Genomic DNA, 19,492 nt, shown 5'->3' with positions numbered 1-19,492 from the left:
GTCAAATGCATTAACTCCTCTGTGGAACATGCATTTGACAGTACTTTGCTTTAATCACACCTTTCATGATGGAATCTTGCTCCAGCCCTGTTTTCAAGCACATTTGGTTTATTTTCCAACTCCATTCATGGACTTCTCAGCTCTTTAGCTAAGACCAGCTTAAATAGTCTCTGGGTTTTTTCAGATTATCTCTGTGCCTCAGGTGATTTTTCACTCCTGGTGTGATGCCTGCATGAAGCTATCAAACTAAGACATTATTTTAGCAAAAAAATGGCTAGAGTTGATCCTTAGCACAGTGTCGTTCATTAGTCCTCAGTTGACAAACTGATAATCTTTTCATTATTACTTTATCCTCCTTCCCTGAGCTCTGACTCTTGTTTATCCAATATTGTCTGCTGCAGCAAGAAAGCTTCTCAGACTGCCAGACTGCTTTTGGAGGACTAATATACTTTTGGATTTTTCTAGAAATCAATGATAATGCAATGTGGCAGTATCTTTGTAAGACAACATACTTAAGGACTTAACATTTGGCACCATAATTAGGAGATTTTGGATTCCTTAGCCTTTCACCAGAGACCTTACAGTCCTATGGCCCATGTTAACTGCTACATACGTCTGGAAAATAATACCTAGGTAATTTTCAATCTTTAAAGAAATACAAGATTTCCCTGGAAAAATAATCTTATTACACTGAAGAGCATAATAACTCATCCTTAATATATTTAGACCTTTTTTCTCTCTGAATATCTGTATTTCTCCTATTCCTCTGTATCAATCTTTATCATATACCTATTCCTCTATATCAGTGTTTGTGTGCCTATAGAGGCAATAGACACAGTCTTTGTCATCTGAAGATACAATACCAAGTTATTCGGTTTCTTTGGTGATATATATTTAAACCAGAATGCAATCCCTCAGGAAAATGTTATCCAGGTCATGTTTATCCTCATGTATAAATACTCATGTTTTCTCCTAAGTGTATATTCCTGCCAATTATGTTTGGAAGATCACGAGATGTAGGGCAGGGTTCTGACTTGAGGCACAGCATTCTCAGACTGTCACTCTGAAAGGGAATTGGAGTATTTCTTTTGGTGGCAATAATCTCTGCTGCATACAGAGAGAGTGCATGGATCTTAAGTCACTTCCAGAGTAGGAGATACTTTGAAAATGAGATGCATGCATCAGTATTCAGTGATCATGATCTTAGCAAGCCCTTACAAATGTATTTCTAACAGTCCTGTTCTATCCTATTTTACACAGGCTCAAAGCAGTCTATGTGAGCTTCAGAAATTGCTAAGTTCCTCCTAATATACATGTGTGATATAGTGATTTGCATACCAGGATTCTGGCTCTGTTAGCCAGTAGGGGAAGTGAATTCCTGATTTGGGGAACCATCTGTGCACACGTCCTGGCCTAAGTCCCAGAGGTTCAATAGAAGGAATTAGTGGGGCATAGCCAGGGGAATGTACCCTGTACTTAACTGATTTAATCAGCACAGTGGGTGTGATCCTTCATTGCTTCCTGGTTGTGGAATCATTTCTACCTGTGCAAAGTGAATGGGAAATTATACCCATTAGTGCTCTCTTTATGCATGTTTAAGTGACTGTACGAAGTGTAAGGTACTGGGGAAACAACCCTTTAATTTGTACTCAGAAGTGATTTGGAAGCTAGTGCAAATGCAAGAGAAAAGAACAGCTTTAGAACATCACAGGAAATTGGTGTCTTAATTATAGTTCAGGTAGCAACACTTTTAGCTGAGATTGTCTCATGCTATTATGAGATTCTGCTTTCTGTTTTTTAAAACACTGCTGGATTTAAATTATTAAAAGAACTGCAGAAGAGCTTCAAAAATCATATGTTGGCTGCCTGGTCAAGTTATTTGTATGCGTCACTTCAGTTAATTCTCATAGATGGGTGGAATGGGGAACATTCAGTGCTTCATTTCTGTTAACTCTAAGAGAGAGTTTTGAACAGGGAAATTCCATTAGATGAAGGATTGGCCTTTTTATGGGTTGGCATTTCTGTGAAGATCTTTCATGGCTAACTTCAAAGCTTTGGAAAACAACCAGTGTTTGCATAGACGTGTTCATAGACATAAGGGTTTTGAAAGTTTGTAAGACTTTATTTCTCCCTCTGTTTCTTACAAAGCTACACAGCACTCTGAATGGCACATCAAAAACCAGTGGATGGTAGAGGTGGCTCTCTTCTTCTCAAACTGTATTTGTCCCATTAAACATTCCACCAGCTAAAATCTCCAGAATTTCTCTGTGTAGTGCTGGAAGTTTACAGCACGTGAGCTCATCACCTCATGGACTCCGTGGTGTCAAGAGTTTCATTGTGGAGCTCTTCTCCCTGAGGAACTGCATATGTTCTATCCCAGCGTATGAATAGAATTTTTCTTGAATATTTGGTTACTTTAAATATTTTGGCAGTGTTTACTAGTATGAAAATCAATGTGTGTGTCATTAATTCTGATATTTTTTATAATTTAGTGCTTTTTGTGCCAAAAATGTAAAAATTTGTGAAGAAAATAAATTATATAGGAGAACATTGATGATGAATCACTAATTGGCAGAAAAAGCTACTAAGTATCTTTGTTGTGTCTTTTTAAAACATTAAGTTTTCCTCTACTAGATGGATCTCTATGAAGCTACCAAAAAAAAAAAAAGTCAGATAGGAGAAGATTAATATATGAGCCAAACTCTCCCAAAATTTCAGGCCATCATTTGTTCTTTAAGAACAGATCAAATGACTAAACACTAGGATCAATGTCAGTCACAATTGATATGGTAACTAATAGGCACAATTCTGTTAGTGCAGCAAACAGTGGCCAACACGGTTCATACAGACCCAGAGATGCACCAGCTGTCCAGATTCCCAGGGGGCTTTTATCTCCTCATTTTACACAAAAACCATACAGAGAAGAGCCAGAACGTTTTTAAAATATTTGCTGAAAGAGCCATATGAAAATATAGATAGAAATGGAACGTTTTCTCATAATTAACTCATGTAAACAAGTATATAAATAAATGACATGTTTATATATTGGAAACCTTATCCAGTTCATATTTCAGGATGGAGTATACATAGGGAAAAAGGCAAATAGCAAAACTCCTGCCACAGGAGGGCACTGTCACCTCAGAAGAGAAACGAGAAACGCTTGCAAGTCTGCCAGTGGAAAACCGACTCTTAAAAACTTTTAACTGTTGTCGCCATTGAGTGTTTCTACAACCACTGAAACGGCACAACTGACTCGTGTGGCTCTGTTAGCAGAGGGCACTTGGAAGGACTAAACTGACTCTTGTATGGCAGAAATATCACTAAAGCAACATCACCTTTGTGCTACAAGTACTGAGTATAAACTTCATAAATTGTTAATGAAGAACAACAGTGGCAGCAGAATTTATCTTCTTTTCCTCATAAATAGCTAATAGATACATCCTTGTTTTTTCTCTCTTTTGCTGTTAACATGGCCACAGTCTCCTTTTCTGCTAGGCAGAGATCACAGCTAGTGCTGTTGGTTTATTTTAAAAGAAGGAACGGGTAAATAGTAGTTTAATGGAAAAGATGTGTTTTCTAGGGCTTAGTCATGGTACATGAAAATACCATTAAAATAGTACCATCCGATTTCTATAAACATCTCCTTTAAGCTAAGAGGTTCCTATTCTCTCTAGCTCTTTAAAGGCTACTGGATTAGTACAGACTATAAAAGTAATAGTAAACAGGACCAAAAGGATTCTAAATGGATCCTTCTTCCAAAAAGAGGCAGACCTGGTGCCATTTTTATACAGCTATTCTGTAATAACAAATAATAACTGGATGGTATTAGACTGGGGGCCATTGCCTGTAAAACAGCTGATTTCCTTCCCATTGTGTGCCCTTCTGTACTTGTGGTACACTGGAGGGCAGCAGGGACACCCAAAAGCTGCTAAAAGTCATGAAAGAAAATTAAAGGAAACAAAAAAAGAGAGAATATGGACAAAGTCTTTTCTCTTTCATGTCAAATTAGGTGACAGTAGCAGAGCTCTGGTGTTGCTCTGCTCAGCAGTGCATGAACACAGACAACTGCCCCCAGGAAAGGCAGGAAAAGGGGAGAATGGGAGACAGGAGTCAGATCTCTCTCCCAAATCAAGCCAGTGTCAGACCGTGGATTACATTGTACAGTGCAGCTCTAATCTAGGATGAAAAATCATGTAAATAGCTTAAGATTGGTGTATTTGTCCTGATGCACCTTAATCTGGCTTTTGTCTCCATCTCTTTTCTTGCCTTGACAGGGTCTATATTTGGAGTTTGCTGCCATTTACTGTCTTGGTGACCATCTTGGGTACTGAGTCAGCCTGAAGATGGGGTTCAGTGAGATGTCTTGCACTGTAAGGGTGGCATGAGCAAAAATATATTATTTGTTCTAAATTGTCACAATGAGGATTCAGATTTAACCTATTCAAATTATTGTCCTGTATAAAACTTGGTGACCTATTTTTTTTTATTCTTCCAACAGATCAGAAAGTTCTTAAGTCTGTCTAGTTCAGTACTAATGTACTTGTAAAACCAGTCACTGATCACATGAAGAGATGATACTCTTCCAGTGCAATATGTTTTTGCATATATTGCAGGAATGTAATTTCAGCTGAAGTTTTTGATCACTGGGCACATGAGTGACTGTTCATCAAGACAGAACAGAAATTTGGTCACAGGGTTGATCATAAGCTGATATGTATGAGATTTATTGGTTCCCACAGCCAGAAATGAGAAACCTGGGGAAAAGGTAAAACCAGAAAAAACACTGTTCCCTAGATATCTGACCATGAGACCTTCTTATCTCATTCTTTGCCAAATGTCCTTTTCATTGTTTCTATCCTTCACAGCTTTTTGTTCTTTCACTGACTGATCTTTAGAATGCATAAGGGCCAGAGTTCAGAAAAAAATTAATAATAAAGTCTCTTCAATTCCAAAAATGCTCAACAACCTCTTTCCCCCCAAGGTTTAGCAGCAAAATATCACTGTTGTGTCATAGAGAAGTTGTGATTTGAAATAAAATCCTGTAAATGTTTAGTCTTTAGGACAAAGAAAGAACATCTGCCATGGCATTCCAGATATTTGCTTGCAACAGACTTGAAGCACCAGGACACTGTGCCAGTCCCTACCCGGCTGCTGGCAATCCCCAGAGAATGGACCAGCCACATTCATTGCTGGAACAGCACAGCAAGCGTAGGGAGTGATTTCCCCTAAAAATCTAATCGTGGAAATTCTAAATATCCATTTCTAAGCTGTGATTATACTTTGATTATGTAATGAGGTAAAACAATGTTAAGATTTTGACAAAGGTTGCACTGAAGTCCATTTATATAAGATTATCTCTGGGATTCAGATAGCTGAAGCCTGCCTTTCAATTTACATTCCAAAGGATGAATCCCAACTGCATTGCACAGCTGGATGGAGGGCAGGGGATGGGAGGAGATTTGCTTTTGTTCTGCTGTTTTTAGAAAGTAAGGTGAATGTCTATGTGTGAATATGTCTGATATCAAACACCTTGATTTCCTGTGGGAGCACAGAGAAGAGAACTGCAATTAGTTTATGTTTGTGAAATGACAATCTCAGCTGATGAAAATTCTGCAAAATGAGATGAATCATTACAGTCATCCAAGCAAATGAAATTTCTTTATATATGACATGACTTTCTGCCCAACAGTTCTGTATTTTGTTTAGTCCTTGGCCACTCATTCCACTTGAAGTGATGTTTTCTCAGTTCGTTTGACAGAATGTGTTCCATTTCTCATTAGTTTCTAATTATAGGAGGAAAGAATGTAATGTCACTAGACAGTGATTAAAGTCTATTACTGTTGTTCCCACCTTCATTTTGGAATCACAGAGACAAGATTTAGCCTGAGAATTTTTTTTCTGAAAAATGTCAGTATATGGAAATGTATTGAGAACTGAATGTAAACTTATATGTGTTTGCTTCCAAGATTTCATCTGTGAATGCCAGAAGTCTGAAGGGAAAATGAACATAACTGACCCTATATATTTCCAGATGATTTTTTCCTAGTTTGCAACATAATTACAAACAACTGATCTTTTTTGTTTGTTTTTGAAGGTGGGTAAGCTATTACATTGGCATTAGCAAACACAGGAGGATTTTTAGTGTGCAGGATTTAATGCTCAGATGTGATAGCAGCACAGTGTAATAGGTTGCAACTGCTGTGAGAGAACCATTATGCTCCAGTGTGTAAATAATCTGCAGTTTATAGAACCTTCTGCTCTCTTTCCCATCCCCCTCCTGCCTAGGAAGCATCAAGCAAGGATGAGAGCTCAGCATCTTCTCTCTGAATGGTTAGGAGTGGCTGGGTTTCTAAACGACCTCTTTGCCTTAGTGTGATAGAAAGTCCATTGAGTTCAGAGGTGAGGAGACATGAGGATGACAGGAAATGTCGTGTAAGGTGAGAAAGGAGAGTCCCCATTTCCAGGCAGCCCCCCGTGCTGGGTCTGTTCTGTCAGGAAGCTGCTGTGCCTGCCACGCTCAGGCCACCTGTGGCTCTGGCTCCTTTGAAAGGCTGGTTGTTATCTGAATAGCTGAGGAAAAGCTCTCTGCTTCAAACACATTGTGCACCTCTAGCAGGGCTCTGTGCGTGTTTACCGTAACGACTTGATTCATTTTAACTATTTAACCTATTGCCATAATAATACAAGTTTTGAGGTAGTGTAATCACCAATGTAAGGAAATAGGAAATATGTTTTGTCATGTTTCATCCATTTCAAGGTACCCAGATGGTGTACCCACCTGCTGGCAACATCCAACCCTGCTTGCTACAGGGATACTTGGAAATAACTTTTATTTCCATACTTCAAAGTATGAAGTACAACACATCTCTGGTACTTTAGATCAAACACACTATCAGAATTCTGAAATAGCATGACATAAGAATTGTCAAAGCTATGTAAATTTTATCATGTTGAAATTTTCAGCATTTTGCATCTAGGGAAAAAAAGCACATCGTGTTTCATGTAGTGGTAAAGCACAATATTTATACCATACTGTGGGTCTACGTATTTGGACTTACTGGACAACTGTGCAAAGGATTTGGCTGAAAAGAGAGTGTGGGCAACTCCAGGTGTAATAAGATCAATGTAAGATGTAAAAATGGGATTTAAGTTAAAGGTGACACTTTGAGGCCTAGGTTAATGACTGCTAATAAAAATTATGTACAGGTCTATTTGTTAATGCCACAAGAGAAAAAGAATGAAGTATTTAAATTTTTTGGTCTAAATAACAAATGTTTTACTGGTATGTTGGAAAACTCTTGAAATTAGTTTAATGAGCTTTGTGCAGGATCTCGTTGCTGAAATGACTGCACGGGACTAATGTAGTTCATAAAACACTTCTTAAATTTGTCTTTTCATCTTTAGAAATTTTCTTGCATAGCAAAGGTCATTCTTGAATTTCTCTGAATGCTTTTCATTTGGAAAGAAGAGGAATTTGAGGATATACTACATTTAATCTTTGGTCCAAATGTTTCCAGCTATTTTAGTCAGAGCCAGGAGACAGCAGACCTGAGGCTGCAATAAAAGTTAATGTTTTCTTCTACTTCCTCTCCAGAGGAGAGAAGGCATGACTGCATGGAGGCAATTTTCTGCAGGGGAACTACAGATTTCATGGATTCATTCTGTCTGTTGGTGTTTAGGACTACTTAGAAGAATTTTTGATAAAAATATGACAAATGGATTTGTTTTTCAATTTGAGATATGTTTCTAGAAGAGACTATTGTTACACTTGAGCAGTAAACACTACCCTCCTTCTCCTGCTCTCAGTTTGCCTGAGGACAAGGCCTGCTCTGTGTGCAGATTCCAAATTGTTTCTGGTTTATTAAGTATTTTGTGTTTCAGAAGCCAGGTGCGAACCTTCAACTGTGTGCAAATTAATCTTGTTCACAATCACAGTTTAGAGGTAACGGCAGAAACATCCACTGGCAAAAGTAGGTGTTGCAAAATAGTCTAAGGTGTGATTGGTGAAGAAATGAAATGCAAAATACTGGCTCTAACAGAACAGTTATTTATATGCTAAGAAAGCAGATGACAAATGTGTTTGGGTGTATTTTTAACCTCTTAAACTTTCTAGGAAGATATTATTGACATCAGGTAGAAAGGAAAATTGCTGAGGGAAAGAAAAAGAAGCTTTCCAAACCAGTATGTCTTTAGTTATTTAAGGGAGGGGGAAGAAAGATTTTTAAAATCAGAGAAGAAATAAAGGCCCTGGAGTAGAAGGAACTAGGTTATGATTGAAATAGTAAATAAATGTAGAATTAAGGTAGAAGATGTAGGAGAAATTGCGAAAGAGATAAATTAGTAAAAATGTCAAACAATGAAATAATGTTATAAAATGACACTTACTACCAATAGTAAGATAAGCCACAGGCCTGCATACAACAGGCCCGAAGGGAAGAAGAGAGTTGAAGTGGATGCTTGGTTTGAAGATCATCTCTCAGAAGAGACAGCTATGAATCATGAATAATTTATAACCAGTGTTGCCATTTGAAGTCAAACAGATCAAGCCTAGGATGTAAAAAAATTCTTTTAAGACTACAGATACTATCTTGAAGCTTCAGTTACCAGCTTCACGGGAATAAAGGTAGAGCTTCTAGGTGTATGTAATCACCCTAGTCCAAATCCTACAAGGTATTTAAATGGCTTGCCCTTTTCAAGAGGAGACCTTTGAAGAACTGTTTATTTCTCAAATAGACATATTCAGGGTAACGTTCACAGCTACTACAAAACAGTTCCCCTGGGAGTCTGCATCCCATGTCGCAGTGTGTACACCATCACACTGCATGTTTTCAGGCCAGACAGTGCAACCTCTTAATCTTTTCTTAAAAGTGAGGTTGTGACACTGGGAATCCCATGGGTTATGTCTTTTTAAGGCTTTCTTCTCTTAGTATTTGAAAATGTTATGCCCTAGAAAGCTCTTAAGAATGAACTGGCAATTCTGAATCTGAAACACTGTGTGGCATCCAGAGAGGGCTGTGTTTGTAGTCCCACAGGAACACAGGGAGGGAGCTGTGGGTTGAGCTTTGCCGTGCAGGCTGGAGTGTGCCCTGCAGAGCAGTGATGGAATGTGGAGTCACTGAGAGAGAGGCCTTTGGGAGGGCTCCTGCAGTGTTTGTTAGAAGTTAGATGCTGCATTTGTAACTCCCCAGGAAGATGAGGCTGGGAGAGGTGCTGGGCACCAGAGAAGGTTAAAATGCCCCAAAGAGTCCTCCAATGCTTTTTGCTTTTATCTTTCCGTAGAGGTTGCTCGACTCCAGAGCGAGATGATGGGTGACATGCAGAAATGAGGCACTGGGCATTCGTACCTGGCATGTGTAGCTTGTTATAGAGATTCTCTGTGAAACAGTCATGATGTTACCTCAGACTCCATAAGAGAGAAAGACACTCAAAATGCAAGAGGCAAAGCAATAAAATTACAAGCATTAATTTCTCACACTCAACAAAATAGTATTTGCTTTGAGGGGCTCGTGAGTTTCCTGGAAGGCATGTACCTATGGAAATGCCATCCAGCTTCCTTTAGGAAAGCACCATTCCCACCAGCGTGGCTCTTCCATGGGCTGTGCCCAGCAGCTGGGACCCTTCTAGTTCAGCTCTGCTGCCACACTCCCCAGCAAGCACTTGGCCCTTCATAGGCACATATTGCAGGTGGGACAGAAACAGTTGCCCAGAGAGCATTTAAATACTGTTTTTACTCTTTTTCACTCTACTGAAATCAGAGGCTTGGTTTTTTGTCATGACTTTCAGTTTTTACCATGGAAATGACAGCCGTGTTCTCAAATTGCATCCCAACTGTTCCCAGCCAGACCAATTTTAAGCATTTTATTTCTAGAAGTTCAAAAGAAGATGACTGATGGTAGTTTTTGAAAAATACATGTTTTACTGGTGTAGTTTCCTCCCTGTTTCTTGATTGTAACATTTCTATGTGAACAACTTTTTAAGCCAAGTGAATGTTTGAAAATATGAATACATGTGTAAACAAAGTTCTCCAAGCAGTTCTCAACACGAAACAATTTATTTGTTGTTTATTTGTATTAGTATGAGCTAGCAACCCTGATTTCGGAATAAAATTCCCCTATCATAGGAATTTTATCTAGAAGAAAAAAGTTTGTATCTCCCAAGTTTACATTTCCAGAGTAAATGAATTATAGAATTAGAGCTTTGCCATATCGAAAATAATATTGCTCATTGCCCTTTACTGAAAGGCTACTTTTTCCTTTAAATTGATTTTTATACTGTATTGTAACTTTATTGCATGAATAGTCCCTGCAGCACTGCATTCAGACAGGTGTATTAACAACTATTGTACATTCATCTTTGATTTTAGCTAGTACAGGTGGAATGAAGCTCCCACATTCAACTAGCCTAGTCTGAAGTACAGGCTCTGTCTATGAAGAACTTCATATTGGGCTGAATTTCCTTATTTTCAAAGGTGTTAGAATCAAATATTATTTTAAATACATTTCTGTGTAAAATTTTTGCTCACAAGTCTACTAAAGGATCTTCTCACAAAAGTTGAGTGTATATTAGAATATTACTTTCTCTTTAATTCCACACACTAAATCCAAACTCTTTATCTGAACTATGCATAAAAAAATTGCCATTCTTCAATCTACAAATATTATGCTGAACACTTCTCAGATTATTTCAGTTGTTTCCTTATTTCAGTTTAATTCCCGATATTCTTATTGGGATATTTTGGCTCAGATCTTAAATCCCATCCGGAGGTTGGAATTACAATGGCTTGTGAAATGTAAGTAAAATTGAGGTAAATAATGAATAGCTCTTTTTTGTAAGCCTCAAAACTGGTACTGCTTAGGCTTTAGTTAAAGCTTACAGAAGTACATTGCTTTTTATCCTGTTCATCTAAGAGAAGTCAAGGTCATATCATCTCAGGCAGTCCTTGATTCTAATTCTGAAAATATTGATCAATTATAAGTATTAAGACAGAAGTTGCAAAGTGTCAAAAAGATAGATAGAGGAATTTGAGGGACTGCCATATAATGGGGCTGCTGCTTTCCACAACATCAGCAACTCCATAGAGTCCTCCTCCCTAGAAGGGTTAAGAAATGACTTAGAGAACACCTGTGAGGTGCTTTCAGCTGCTGAAAATGGCATTTACATGTTGATTAGACAGCAGGGAATTCTACCATGAGATGCAAATCCACAAGAAATTGTCCCTTCTTCTCACAGATCTACACATTCTTACTTAATTATCCCTAGAGAAAACAGGAAACAAAAATCCACTTTAAACTTCCAAGGCTGTGTCAGTAGGAATGAGGTGGGCCACAAAGACATGAGGTAAAGATTTTTCCCCTCCAAACTGCCCAGTGTGAGCAGCCCAGCATTCTGTGGAGGGGGCACTGTGGGTTGCAAAGCCAGGGCAGGCAGAGGAGGTTCCAGAGGGGTGGGAACTGCTGCAGGTACCCAGTGGTTTCTGTCCTGCACAGAGGGCACCGTGACCCCAGTGCCAGCTGGTTCTCCTGCCTGGCAGGGGCTCCACAGCAACAGTCCTGGCCATGGCAGAGCCCTGGAACCTCCTGCCCGACTGACACGGTGCCAGCCCCTCTGTGCAGGGCACCCTGGCACTGCTGGGCTTTGCCCTTGGCACATAAGATGAGCCAGTTCGGGAGTTCAGAGAAATGTTCTGTTGCCATATTCCAATATTCAGATCATTTATTTCTTCCTTTTTCACTTTAATTCTCTGAGTTACAGAGTCATAATTGGTTTTAACTATTTGCATCATTCACTAATAATAAAGTCTCTTGGTGAAGTTCTTTACTTTTCTTGTCACCAGAGATATATTGTCTGTCTCTCTCTGAATGGGAGGATATCATAGATTTCCTATACCTATACCTGAAAGCCTGCTCCTTTTTCTCTAAATCAAATCATACAGTTTTTGACAATTCTTGTTTTTTTATAATACTAGTGGAAAGAAATTTTTTTTCTTCATATTCAACTGTGCTATTGCTTTTCCCAGGATCAAAGCAAATAAGAGAATTGTTCAAGAACTCTTATTTCTTAGCTCAAATTCTTAGCACAAGAGCAAACATAGCTGCAGTTGACAGTATGCTGTCATAAAAGTTAACATAGGCACTACCAAGATATTGGTGTTTCACTCTGGGACTTTGCAACTGGAACAATATAATAGCTGTGTTCCGGACCAGTAATTTGCTACAGTGAGATAAGAAAGGAAATTTTGGTGAACTTACAAGTTGGTTGGAAGTATTCAGACTTGTTTTCTTTTGTTTTTAAATATATGTTACTGAGCAACAGCAGAAAATAATCAAAGAAATCCTTCCATTAATGAGTGTCGTTTTGCATTTTGCATAACTAGAGAAGGGGTCAAACAGCTGTTGCTGTCTGTAATTTGAACCATAGAGTGTGAACCCAGCGTAGGACTTACGAAGGGAGGTAAGGGAAAAGAGTTGTTCAGGGTTTTTTTAACCTGTGCACTCAGAATGGAAGCGACTTCATGTCACTGGTTGTTACCTACACAGCGTGGCTCTGCTTCCTTTTCAGGTTCATATTCTCAAGATTAAAGTGGAAGAAATTGAGCTACAATTAACAAGAACACATTATTTGCAATAGTCAAGTTTTTTGATAATTTTCTTATTTCTTGGAACTATATCCAAGAAAGACCAAATAGCAATTGCTGACTAATTTCCTGATAATTTGTAGTCACTAGCATTAACACACAAAGGGTGTTGTGGTACTTCATGCGTTAAATCTTGAAAAATATTGTCAAATTCTTCTATGTAGGGCATGACACAAGAAAGTATTATTACATCAATTTTATCCTGTAGCTCTTTAGCCTTAATTATGCAGTTTTCTTGAGAGTAGCAAAGAACTCACTTAATAGACTGTATCTCTTTTTGAGATAAGTGACATATTTATAGCTTCTGTAATGTACATTGAAATGAGGACAATTATAGCTTGTTTCAAACGGCAGCATTAAAACACACTATTTACAATTAAGAATTAGTTTTAACAATACAAAATGAGGGAGTTAATGTTTGAGAAATGTACAATGATAATGACAATTATTTGAATGTTACTGCCATGCTTAACATTATTCTACTCTACTCCTCTGTGAGCATGTGTTGTCAGCATTGTAGGATGGGTTTGTGGAATTGTGTAGATAACGTGTATCTAAAAATGGAAGTAGAACATTTTCTAGTCACAAGGTACAGCAGAGTGGTTTGTACATACTGTATGTACTGTAGTTTGGACATACTGTACACATTTTCATTTAACATTTTCTCTTTCACCCTCCCATTTTATTTGATTTAAAAAAAGTAAAAATGAAAGCTCATTGAGAAGGTCTCTTTAAACTTAGTTGTGTTAATTTGGTTTCATTCACTCTTTACATGGGATATTTGGCTGGATTTGAGTGTTATCAGCTCTCATGGATGCTGCCTGGCCCTTGTTACACAGACTTGTCTTACTTCCACCCAGCCCTTCAGTTTTATTTGTTCAAACCCAGTGACAACCTCCCCCGATAAAACAGCATCCTAGATAAGTAGGTTACTAAAAATGCTCTGTAATGACAGGAGATTGGGAAGCTCGAAACTGTGCTTGCAAACTGCAGGGATTGAACTAAGAACAGCCTTAGAGCATATGTTATTATTTAGGACATATATGTGCTCCAGGCAAAACTAAACCTATTTCAACTAACTATCCCTGCACTATACACATCATGAACACTGAGCTGTCATCATCTTCAAACATCCTTAATTTATTTTTCTCCACTAAAAGAGCAGGAAGATGATGAGTAATGTAAGACCAAGGGAAAAAAAAAGTGAAATTATCTTATAATCATTATACTGCAAATATATTTTTTTGTACATGCAAAGGGTCTGGAAGTGAAACATCAGTGCAGGAACTGACTGTCAGATCCAGACTGATCAATTCCCAGATTACAGAGACTATCTTGTGACTTTACCACTGAATGTACTTACTCACTCTAAAAGATAACTCCCCTAAAAATGCTTAATGTTCAGAGTTATTTTAATGCTAAAATAATTGTGACTATACATTGTTCTCTAACTACTAAGCCATTGTGTCTAATCCTTTTGAGCAAAGATTTCTCCCTGCAATTCATCATAATTACATCTGGCTCCAACCGGAAAGGGTGACATTACAGTGTTTTCTCTTGTGATGTTTCTGTGGAAGTCAGTTATTATTTGGAGTATGATGATTTCATTTTACCAAACAGGAATTATAAAAGGGAATTGGGATGTTAATATGCTTTGTGTCTCAAAGAGTCATTAGTACTTATGAAAATATATACATAGGGACATTAGAGGCATTACAAAAATTCGTGTGCTTAGTTACTTGCAGGAAAAGTTTCAAGATATAGACTTACTCTGCTAACTTGCTGATTTTATCATAAAATTAAAAGCATTCAAAATTCAATTTTTTCTTTATTTTTAAATAATTTAAATGTCTTAAAAGATCTAATTATTTTCTTGCTATTAAATGAACAAATATTATTTAAAGGCACTGTTCTATTCTATCCACAAAACTATATTTAATGCAAAACCAATCTTGTCTATAATATCTGTGCTTTTGTAATTACCCAGTAATAGGTTCAGTGAAAACGCTTGTAAGACCTCACATTATCCCTTATTTTCTGGTTACTTGTACTTTAATTCTTTTTATTCCTAGCTGCCCTTTCTAAAGCTCAGTTTAAGCTCTAGCAAGCCATGCTTTCAGATATGGCAAACCTCAGGAAAGACAGACTCAGCAAAAAAACTTGACCCTCAAGAGTCTGTTCAGTTGGGAAGTCACTCTGGGGCAGATTGCACAAGTTTTCAGAGCCCACAACCCTTTTCCTCAGGGACAGTCAGGATTTCACTTTGCTGAGGTGAGTCAGTTGACATTCAGTCTAGGAAAAACCGAGGATAAAAAAAAGGCTGAATTACTGTCACTGGGATTTTAAGAAAGCCTTTAACCCCTTTCAAAAGATGAAAAATAATCATCAAAGAGCCTTTCAACTCTTTATATGATTAGTTAGAAGCAGGTGGGCTTGAATGCATAAACCTGAAGCTATATAGATACAAACAAAAAGGTCAGATTCTTTCAACCTGGGAGAATCTGAAACATACTGATTCCCCAGAAATAGTGGCTTTTTTTTTCCCTTGACTATTAAACCAAGAAGATCTGACCTGTCACTGTGACAGAGATAGCAAAGGAAAGGAGTGTTTGTGCTCTGGGAGCTTTTTTGCATTAACACCAGTGGTGAAGTCCCTTCACCCTCAGTCCCGGCTCTGTCGCTGCTGCCATGGCTCGGGGTTCTCACCTCTCACCATCCAACTCTTTCCAAGGATCTGACAGCAACTGGCAAGAGGATGGAAATGTTTCTCATGTGGGTGCAGCTACCCTTGTCACAGAAACTGGAAAGATCATTTTTATTGTTGTCATAACTGAACACAGAGCAGAAGAACGGGCAAAACCTGGCTATTAATTATCCATGTGGCTCGGAGCCAGAGCCTTCCTTGCTGGATATGTCATTTGTGTTAAATTCCCTTGCCTCAGCCTATCCTGTTAAGAGAGCATGGATTTTCCTATGGTTCTGCTGTCACAGGAATAGGTCTGTAGTGATTTGAAAAGAAACTACAGACCAGATGACGAACAGAGAGATGGCTGAATGACTAAAGAAAGTGGGAATGCAACTGTGTAGATTTTCAGGCAAGGCTGAAGCAGCCAGTACAGAACAGCCCCAAATGCAGCTGACTTGAGTCCTTCCCAGCCATGCCAGGATTCCTCTGTCCCTCGTTTGCAGTTCATTGAGCAGTTTCTTGGGATGTCTTTGGTTTGTCCCTGTAGTCTTATCTGCCTCTACAAGAATTATACAAGGAGAGATAGTTCTAAGGACCTGAGGCTTCGCAGCTCTGAACAATTGCGTGTACACAAGTGTTGAATGCCTGCATGGCATTCAGAGTGCAAAAAGATGCTTACTGAATTAGTTCATTTATGCAGTCATAGGAATTAATCTGTAAATAATTATTTGCCACCCAATTAACCAACTTGGATAAGAAAATGCGGAATATACAACAGGTATGGAATGAGGGAATTGTAATGCATTTTTGCTTTTTGAAGATATGATCCTGAAATGTAGATTATTTTCAATGAACCAACTTTTCAATAGCTAAACCTTAGCAAACATCCATTAATTGCTATGGTTTGATGGATGACTGACCAGACAGGAGTATCCAGATTATTTGAGAAAAATTTGTTATTCACGTTCTAGAAATGTCTGTTCTTCCTTATACTTCAAAAAACATATACAATAATCAACCCATCTTAGAACCTGGGGCTGTGTATGGGGCTTTCAGGGATTTGTAGGTGCAGTGGCAATCCACTTATGGCCATTTTTAGTGACCTATTTCCCAACACAGATCTTCAAATATGATTTGCAACTGTCATGTTATATTTTGCCTTATTAAAGAAGCAGAAGGAGACTCCTGTTTTTTTGAGCATTATGCAACCTCTGGGGACTGCTTGTCTGCCAACAGTTCAATTCATTACAATACAACACTAAACTAAAGGCCTGCAAATACATCCTCCTCCACAAAATAATAGCCTTGACCACATTTTCCTGATAAAACAGAAACCAGACCCAGATCTATTTATGTGGCTTAATAGATGCATAGGAAGATAAATATTTAATTACCAATTTGACACTGTTTATCAGTTATGAGCAATACACTGTCTCTGGTGCAGGGCTCTGATTAGCTCTGTAAAACACAGGACAGGAAGGAAATAAAAAGGCGTTTACAGATATTGGCTGACCAGTCTTGTGGATCCTGTGCAGCTTGTTGGACTGCTGTGTATTGATTAGTCTTATAATGCCTTTGTATCTAATTAAAAATTCGGGACAGGCTCTGTAAATAAGCTGTAGACAATGTCTGGTCTAAAAGAGGAACTACCCAGTCACAGAAATGAACTGGGAATACCAGAAGCTCCCTCTGTCCTGAATAATTACAGATGTACGAAGTGGTTTGCATAATACAGTATTTTTTACATTCAAAACCACTGGAATAGTGAGCAGAAATCCAGTTTGTCTAGTATTTTTAATGAAATTCATAACGCTAGCCCTTTCCTCCTGTTCTGTGGTGCAATTTCATAAACCCTCTGATTTTAGGGTTTCTACTATCTTCCTAAGCAGAATGCGCCAGTACTGATCATTATTATGGTTTAGAAACAGTATGTTTACTTTACTCTTTGATCACCAATTATATTTTCTTCACACTAGTTCCATATTTCCAAGTATTTCCATAGGTCTTGTTTTCTAAGCCCTTTATTTATTACACTCCCCTGCACTACCCCATCTTTTTAAAATATTGCACTTAAAAGTGATTTTTCTTTTAATCAAGCAGAATGCAGCAACCATTTGACATAATTTTTTCAGAAAGCAGAGCAGTGAACATTTCTCCAAGTTTACACACAACACTGAGTAATGAATCCCAGAAGCAGTGGGTTTTGCAGCAGTATCACATTCTCTATCCTTCATGGACTTCTACAGCCACCCAGAATTTTTTTCTAACAACTACTGATCTTTTTATGTTTACACATTTGATTATTTCCTACCTAAATCTTTCACTCTTTGACTATAGAAACTACTTTCAAATTTTGAAATGTTCCTGTTTTCCTGTTCCCAAAGTACAACGTGTCCTGATCAATGTAATCCACGTGTGCATTATATTTTGCAAACCTTATAGTTCTGCAGCACTTGTTGTGTTGCAGTAGCAATCAGAAAAATTAAAGCTTATTCTTCTCATTGGTCAAATCTGAGTTGACAGAGTTCTCTAGAAAAACTTCCTTGAAGCCTCTCATTAGCAACAGACACCTGTTGTTCTGTAATGTGATTCTAGGTAAGCTCTATAATATTTTCATTTTGACACCCAAAAAGTAAGGAACAGCAGCATTTGCTCATACGTTTCACGAGTGGTGAACTTGCTGGGCAATTTTCTCACCAAATTTGTTTCTTATTTTGAATTCACAGTGAATATAAAAGGTCAGAAATTAGATATAGAATAGTTCTTAAGGCTAAAAAGAACAGACATTCATTTGAATTAAATGTACTGTGCGATATTGAGCTTCTCTTTATTTTTGCCACTCTTTTTATACTTAGTGTCCACTTTCTGCCATATTTGCCAGCTAGTTTTACATTTGCCCCATGTATAGACCATATATTTAATAAATCACACGCACTTCAATAGCTAAAGATGTTGTAAGCATAACATGAACTCTGAACTATGACAGTAAAGCAACCTCAGTATTAGCTTTGAAGTGGGATTTTACAAATCTGTTGCTTTCTTTGTAAGGGCTACCCATGGCATCCAAATTTTGCAATGTGGTGAATTTTTGTTCTCTAGACTATTCCATTAGTTCATCCCTTTTTTATTGGAGGATCTCGTTACCATTCAGTGGAGAGGGCCTTACACTGTGAGCACAAAGGTCACACAAGAGAAATGGTAGTTTCTTCCTAAATGACTGAGGTATGCACTGTTTGAGAAATGACTGTGGACATACTTCAATAATACAAAAAATCTTAAACCCATCTCAGTTTCTAAGTGTATGAAGTCAACTGTACTAGTTCATGTAACTCAGATGATATTGTCTTAGTGTGTATTTTATTGCAAATTACCTAAACTAAACCACTGCTGTTTACACAATGTAGATTGTAGTAAAAAAGCAAAAAATGTAATGTGTATGGACTATTTAGTCATTTTAATGAAATGTTCACAGGGCAGAAGGTTTTGAGTTTACTTTCCTTAACAACCCCCACAATTTCTGGACATTAGCGAAGTCATTTCTTACTGCTTGGTCAGTGACTGTGGAAGAAAATTACAGTTCCAAGGAAATGTTTAGTTTGGATAGTTTGGAGGGAAAGGAGCTGCCACTTCAGGATGACTGAATATGTTTTTCTTCTTAGTAGAGTTAAATTTTTTTTTACTGAATGCAGTTCTTCATTTATCCTTTTAAATTCCATTACTTGTTTCCAAGGAGATAGAAATATGCAGGAAAATCGTCTGAGACTCTGATTTGTAAGCCTGTTGTCTTTAATGAGAGTTGAATGTGTCTTTTTTAAAGAACAAAGTAAACTTAGAGCCTCTGCAGTAAAGAGGTTGGGATTTCCCATTTCATTTGTGTGCAGGCCTACTTTCTGTGTCTGGAAGTTGGGAGGGGATCATAAAATGTTCCCCTCAGTATCAGATCATCATTTAGTGGCTCAGCTCTGCTGTTTTCTCCACTGGAGCAGTGGAGGAACTTCCCTTGCCCACCCCCCCTTGCAGTGGTGGTTTCTGCCAGCAGTCCCATGTACCCCTGGAGGATGGGAATGGACAGGAGACAAGAACTTGTTTTTCTGCCTGTGAGCTGTTCAGAAATGCTAAAGCCTGGATGGTTCCACAGATGTTTAAAAGCCTGTAGCTGTACTGAGGAGTGC

The 19,492-nt window shown here is 38.1% G+C and overlaps 1 protein-coding gene across 2 annotated transcripts in view; it reads right to left on the bottom strand.

The window, feature by feature from the left end:
• GABRG2 (gamma-aminobutyric acid type A receptor gamma2 subunit) overlaps window positions 1–19,492 on the bottom strand; it is a 60,428-nt gene that overhangs the window by 11,352 nt on the left and 29,584 nt on the right. The gene's annotated exons all lie outside the window — the stretch shown is intronic.

Source organism: Corapipo altera, unplaced genomic scaffold (genome assembly GCF_003945725.1).
Source record: "Corapipo altera isolate COAL_440 unplaced genomic scaffold, ASM394572v1 75, whole genome shotgun sequence".
Taxonomy (NCBI): Eukaryota; Metazoa; Chordata; class Aves; order Passeriformes; family Pipridae; genus Corapipo; species Corapipo altera.
The sequence above is the reverse complement of the archived record's forward strand: the minus strand, read 5'-3'. Positions and strand labels throughout refer to the sequence as shown.